The following is a 7,771-nucleotide window of genomic DNA, read 5'->3' on the forward strand; positions in this document are numbered from 1 at the left end:
TATATATATATATATCACTCATAACACACTTGAAGCCATTTTGTCACATTTAAGACACATTTAATAGATCCAATACATTACCCTCCTTTTTTAATCTTAACTCCTTTCCTCAAGCAACCCTTAAATAATGCTTATTACAATATATCACCTTAAGGTCACCAAAGATTATCTTTCATATATAGACTTCATCAATCCAACCATATATATATAAAGTGATAAGCACATCATAGGGTATAATCTACACTCAAGAACCTTCACCAAAGACAACCCCCAAGCCACACTACTGCAATGTACAAGCAGCATCCCATATTAATACTCACACAAGTGTTCCTATGAATTCACCCTAGACTTTGGCACATCACATTCAATAAGATACAACACGTGCACTTAACCTTAGACATAAGACCAACATATTGCATTAATGGTTACATAAGAACCCTTTCATTTATTACATCTTAGTATAACCCATTTAGTCCATATCATAGGCAAACCACCCTCACAACCCCTTCACAAGCTTACTTGTGCAATGTACACATGGAGTCCCATACCTCCACATATACTAAGCAAACCCATTTAGAAGCCATAAGTTTAATATACATGTATAATCATAATTCTTGTCTTGACATAAGTAAAGTCAACCTTAACATGCATTCATATCAACATACATGAACCATAGTCCTTATTTTATAAAGGAACCTAATCATAACCTCCCTTAAAGTCCACTTGTGCAATGCATAAGTAGGGTCCGTAATCCTACCTACACTAAGTCACTTTTCAAGAAATCATGATTAATGTTCATATTCTTATCTTAATTCATTTCTTAAGTTTAGGGAGACTTAGCATTAAACTACATAGGCCATGTGAGATACATCGAATTCGGTGTCATAAAACCCCACACCTAAAGAAGGTGTTCTACTTGCCGAGGTAAAACTTACATAATAGTTATCTAGGTGGATCCACTAGCTAGAACTTACAGGGTCATGTAGTTAAGGGATAGTGAGATTGCTTCTCAAAACCCAACCTATTGCATTAGTGGAGAGACTTTCATCTCATGAATATCACTTAGATGACCCAAACTATTGCATTAGCGGAAGGGTCTTTTTCTAATTGTACATATCCACTCAGTGCTAAGCTTGAACTCCCTCTTTAATATCTTTAAGCCTTTACTTATCATAAGTTCATAAAGTAGTCTTTAGGGACTTACTCCCTCATACATCATACAACTCAAAGGTTTCTATGATGAGAATGTCCTTTCATCATAAAACCTACATTATATGAGAATGTCCTTTCACATAATCATAACATATTCATAATATAGTCACCACAACAAATTAGAGATTTAATGGCAATTATTTAATGGCAATTTTATAATTTGCGCTAAATCATGTTTTAAAGTCAATTATTAATAGCATTTCTCCTTTCGCTGGTAATAATTTAGCTTTTAACGACAACTAATCTTACTTTTGGTGAAAATTACTTGAAAAGTCTAATACATACTCTAAAATTCCTTTCAACTTAACAAAGTTCCCAAATATTCTCTACCCCAAATTCAATTTAATTCCCCAAATTCTAAGGCTCGTCTTTCTTTTTCATTCCATATGAAGCGGTATCCTTGATATTCACCAGATTATCGGAGCTCTAGAAATTTCTCTGAAGCACCAGCAAGCCTCCTTCCATGGTTACGGACGACGAATTCAGACTGAAGCATCGATAATTTTCATATTTTAGTCTACACGTTCTTATACTTCTAACTGGTAGTATCTCTCATTAATTTTCTTCTGAATTTCAACAATCTACTGATGAATCTCAATCTGATTTTTTTTTAAATTTGATCTCTCTTTCTCACTGGTACTGTATACATGATTCTTAAGAATCTCTCTTGTTTCTAGATAATTTCTAGCATATTTGATTCTATATTGGAAAAAGTTAGCAAGGAATATCACATTTTAGAGATTGTATTTGGTTGAGGAGGATTCACGGAGGAGGTTCTTAAGCAAACATGATGTCAATATACTGGTATAACTCTTTCTGAGCAACAACCGGAGTACGCAAAGTTGAGAGTTGAGCAAGTAGGGCTTCAAGTATACCACTTGCATTGTCTATGGAAGAACAAAGTTTCTATATGACTAAGATGTATAGTTTCTATATGCTGAGGCAAGTGATAAAAGAAACTAGAAAATTCCACTTCATGAACTAAACCTTCTATAACTAAAATGATTAGTTTATTGATCGCGGTGTCTGGGCCAACTTAGGCACAACTTAGTACTTCTTTGTACTTCTTATTAACATGGAAACATGATCTATTTTTTATTTGCAAGTGAAAGCTGAATTTTCTGTAATATTCAATAGATGTCAAGCCGATGTTACAGGATAAATATGACAGGATTATCTCAGTGTATGCTTTTATCCATCTATATATTGACATATTGATTGTAGTACTTAATAATGTAAAACCAATGTTACAATTGTAATTATTATTTTTAGTGAGGTGTTGGAACATATTGGTCATGATTTTATTGGGAAATTCTTTAGTTGTTGCGAGTCTACATTGGCAGAAGATGGGTTTCTAGTTCTGCAGGTAATGAACATATTTAACGCGACCCTTCAACACATTCCTTTTTTTTTTTTACCTTTTTCTCAATTTCTCTTGAATCAAAAGTGCTTGCTTTCCTCAAGTTTAGTTCAATCGCAGACGTAAGGTATGCTGAACGCATACAAAGCTCAGACTTCATGAAAGAGTATATATTCCTAGGTAGTAGCTTGACTGCACTAAGTCGAATAACATCAGTCATGATTTCTGCATCCAGCCTATGGTAACAAAGAGTTTATTTTGTGATTTTGCACTAGTGTGCTTAGCTTGTCAATCTTATAAAACATTTCTTTTTGAAAGAATTTGATAATTAAATGATAAACGTGTAGTGTAGTGTACCTAGAATATATATGATGTATTAAGTTTGATTGTTCTTTTTATGCAACTGCAAGAAGACCTTGAAGAAGCCACAAAGGCCTTACGAGAAGGACGGTTGGATGCAGAATTGAAGCTTGTAGGAGAGTATGGACTAAGCTGCAAGAGGGAGCTTTGGAGAGTGCAGTATGCTTTGAGCAGTATCAGGAATGCTGCTAGAATGCTTCTGACATTGGATGAGAAGGATCCACATCGTATTTTGAAGGTGAAGCTCTCTTAAGGAGGATGAACATAGATGGATAATTGGATGAAAGCCAAAAAAAGCCCGATTATGTCTTGGCACTCAATGTGGAGAACTTTCTTGAGCATCATCTCAAAACACTTATGTTCAAAACTGACATGGCTAAGTCAATTCATCATGCCAGAGTTCTCATCAGGCAAAAAGCATATCAGAGTTGGGAGGCAGGTGGTGATTGTTTCTTCTTTTATGGTGAGAGTGGACTCCTAGAAGCACATCAAATTCTCTCTCACTAGTCCGTTTGGTGGTGGGCGTCCTGAAAGAGTGAAGCGAAAGAACCAAAAGTCTGCTTCCAAGAAGGCTGTTGATGGTGATGGTGATGAAGAGTATGAAGAATGATCAACTATCTTAGTGTTATGGTCTATTTGGCTTGTAGTGCTAGCCTATCTTATTTTTATGCTATTTATGTAGTAGTAAATAAATATTATACAAAAGTTTCTAATATTGGATTTTGCACCTTTTTAAGAGTTTGAAAAAAAAAGTTTGATTGTTCTTTCTTTTAAAGAATGATGTGGTTTGAGTTTGGTAATTCTTCTATTACTATATTTGTATTGATTTCTCTTGTTATACATATGAATTAAGGTTAATTCATGGTAAATTATAATTTCCACTAAAATATGTCTCATTTATCGGCAATTATAATTTACAAATATGGAAGCTTCACCGAAAATAGTCATTGACACTAACTAAATACTTTTAGCGGCAATTTACATGTCTTTACCCACACTCTAACTAATTGCCGCTAAAGGCTTTAACGACACTGGATGCAATGGAAATAGATTAAATGCCGCTAAAGGTTTTTGTGGCAATTAAAATTTCCGCTAAAAGGAAACTTAAATTCCACTAAAAGTCTCTTCCGCTGTAGTAAGTCTAGTTTAGAGTACAATTGAAGAAACCTTTCAAAAGACTCACTTTCACTAGATTATCACAACCTCATTAATTTATACATTCATGTCTGTGTGTACATATGTGAGAAAGCCTTTCACATAAACACTTTTAGACAACAGAGGTTCATACTTCATTATTCATATACTTTTCATTCGTAATAAGATATTAAGGTGTATATGAGAATTATCTTTTCAATTAACACGACAAACATATCATACTCATAGTTATGCATGGAGCGTGTGTACATATTGGTCCTCATGATCACATGACAAAAACTTATTGTTATTGAGGAAAACATCTTTCAAAAGATCATAACACATTACAATATCCCCCAAGTCATGAACAACTCACATATAGAGCATTTAGGGACTACAGACCACACACATTTCATCATAGGAGACAAGAGCACATTCAATATGTGAATTGAAGACTCCTAACATACATAAGATAACACATTAATATAGGGATTAGATAAGTAGGGGTCATTCTACAATTGTACTTATTATAGTCAAGCATGTAGACCATAACTTACCGTATCATTATTCACATTGTACTTCAGATTATCAATACACCTTAGTCACCATTCTAACATTTAGGACTTTGTAGAAAACCTTCATGGAACAACTTCATACTCATAATCATCATAACCATAATTCACATTACATCTATTTCCCTCAAGTCCATGATCACAAGAGGTATAGATAACAAGAAGTAAACACAACCACCATAAGTGGACCAAACCATACAACACCAATTCATATGCTATAGACTAGAAGTTAGGTCAACTTACCAAATCTTCAAGCCATGATCATCATAAATCAATCCTCAATAATTCATAATCAATATATATAGATAATAATATAATTCAACAATACATCAGAATCTAAGCTTAATTCAATTAACATACAATCAAGATCAGAAGACCCACTTTATATGCTAAATTTAGAGTTTAGGGAAATCATGGGTTCTTCAAGGAATTACATTGAAAATCACCTTAAAAACCTTGATTAAAAATTAAATTATCATTACAGTATCTTTAAAAACCTTTTGACAATGAACCCATGTTTAGATTGAAAATTGGGAATTTTGATCATAGAAACTTTTTGGGAAATCATTGATAGAACTCCTTGGTGAAAGGTTATCCAAGGATCAAGGATTACCCTACCTTAATAGAAGTAAAACCCACGAAATTTTGAGAAGAAGGATCTTGAGAATCCATTTTCTAGCTTGATCTTGAGCTTGGTCTCCAATGGATTTCTAGAGAGAATTTTATTTGAGAGAGAAGATTTAGTTTGAAGAATGAATTCTAATTTGGGGTTTCAATGTTTTACTAACATAAAATACCCTGAAAAATGTAAAACCACCGTCCACCCTCTAAATAGAACGTGGGGTGAATTTACCAGTTCTCTTCTAGGCTGGTCGATGCGACTTCCCTCAGTTGGTTTGGGTGGCATAGCCCATTGCATAAGTCCCCCCCGCCCCCCCTTTTTTTTTTATCCATTTCTTTAGTCTTTAGAGAGACAAAGCTTGACTTTACTAAACTAATAAATAAGGCTCGCACTAGGCGCTTACCTTTTTTGGCTGTAGGGTTGGGGTGGCTTGCTGGGTGAGACTGATAGAAAGAAAGGATGGGGGGCAAACTCCTTTTCTGGTGTAGATCCCCTTCCTTATGAATCAGTTCCCCGGGTACAAGGAATGAGTGCTCCTAATGTCTTTTCTCTCTTTCGGTCGAGTGAGTCACGTGCGTTCAAGTTAAAGCTAAAGAAGAGATAGTAACTCGACCTTAGGCAGAGGTTTGAAAACCATTCCATGACAAAAGTAGTGTTGCAGGTGCCATTTTACGGACACCATCGATGGAGCGTCAACTGAACGACGGCCTGTCCTAGTGCTCTGTCATCTTGGTAAGATGATTCTTCATCTGGGGGATAATCTCGCACAAATAAGTGTGGAGCCACACACCCTTTTGACAGGGCACCATTTGGTTGAAGGGGCATTGTTTGCAGTTGTTGTTCAAGGCTGCCTTTGTAGCTTTTGGCCAACGCTAGGGTCCTCTTCAAAGACCCTTAGGGTGGTCCTTGGGGAGTCTTACCCTGATGTTTCAGCCCTAAACATGACCATTTTGATACTAGGGTATCCTCCCATCATTTTAGACTCCAAACAACACTTCAAAACAAGGCAAACATATAAAGGAACACTAGCACACAAACGACTAGTTTCCGGACGTCTTGGTCATACTTTGACGTTTGACCTCAAACCTCTTCAAACCCACCATTACAAGCTGTGACACACCTAATTAACAAGTTATCAAATCTTAGAACATATGTGAGGCTCTAGTTTATCCAATTTCATTTTGAGGGTTGTTACACTTCTTTACCCCATAAGTTTTAAACATTTTTAGTAATATTTTTGGGGTCAAATCTGATTTGGTCATTTTTAAAATCCTTAATTAGGCTTAGGATTTTGAGAAGAGTTCAAGAGGAGAAAAGAAGAAAGGGACAAGGCGTTCGTCAAGATTCGTGAGATTTGTCGAGGAATTTTACGAAGGGTTGATCCATAAGAGATATATAAGTTTTCATAGTGTTGGGTTCATTCACCCACACGCCATAGGAGAGTTAAGATCTTAAAATGAGAAAATTTTTTTTGGGAAGTTTTGTGGAGGGTGCTGCGACGCACCCTAGATGTGCCAGTAGGTCTAGGGCCGCGCGCCAACATGCCAAAACCCACTCTTTAAAGTTCAGATGCTTGCGAAGCCAGGGTCGTTTGAATCCACTCTTTTTCTATCATTTGCTCCATATAAGTCCTCTTAAAGTGTACCTTCACTCCCTATTGATTCTAACTACTCTAAAATACATTTGATTTTATGACCTAGGGTATCCCCTAGATTTAAAAAGGCACATAGATTCCTGAAAGGCTCCATATAAACCACTTAGCATATCAAAACATAAAGTAATAGAACAATAAGAGTAAAAACACATGTAAAAACACATTTCATGTCCAAAATTTTCATAAATGAAAGCTGATGTCTAGACTTGTCCCAACATAGCCATCTATCACAATACTTGAATGAAATAGGGGCTAACCCATAAAACAAAGTTTGAAAAGGAAATATAAGAAGTGAACTACAATGATATAACATCCATCCTCAAATCATGAGGACTCTACAACATGCTAGGAGAATGGGAAAATCCAAGCTTTAGCCACAATAATGATTAGCTCGGGAATCGCACCCTACACTTAAGGAAAATGTAGGATAAGTAGGCGTTGTTATAAAAATGCACCAAGAATGATAGTCATGCATAAAAACATTTAAAACATGCTAAAAGGGACATTTCATTTGAATGCGTGCTATTTACTAAGTTAAAACGTCATTATGAAGATAGTGGAAAATTGTAAGTCATAAGCATAGTCAATACATTGATCATCATATCATTAGAGAAACACTTCATAAATACCCTCAAAGCATACTTGTGCAATACATGAATAAGACTCGATAAGTATTAGTCATTCAAAGTAAAACTTCTTGAGTAACCATAGTTCATAATTCAAATTCTTGTTCTTATTTTTGTGGGAATAAGACTTTACTGACATGAGACCATATGATCTATACATGGACCCCTGATATTACCCACACCGAAAAGAGGTTGTCTTACTTGCCTCAGGTAGAATCATAATCTTAGATT

At 35.4% G+C, this 7,771-nt stretch overlaps 1 pseudogene; it reads left to right on the forward strand.

Moving 5' to 3' along the window:
• Window positions 1-3,542, forward strand: part of LOC107013415 — a 26,198-nt pseudogene extending 22,656 nt beyond the window's left edge.
• The last annotated feature ends 4,229 nt before the right edge of the window (window positions 3,543-7,771 follow it).

This window comes from Solanum pennellii, chromosome 3 (assembly GCF_001406875.1).
Source record: "Solanum pennellii chromosome 3, SPENNV200".
Lineage (NCBI taxonomy): Eukaryota > Viridiplantae > Streptophyta > Magnoliopsida > Solanales > Solanaceae > Solanum > Solanum pennellii.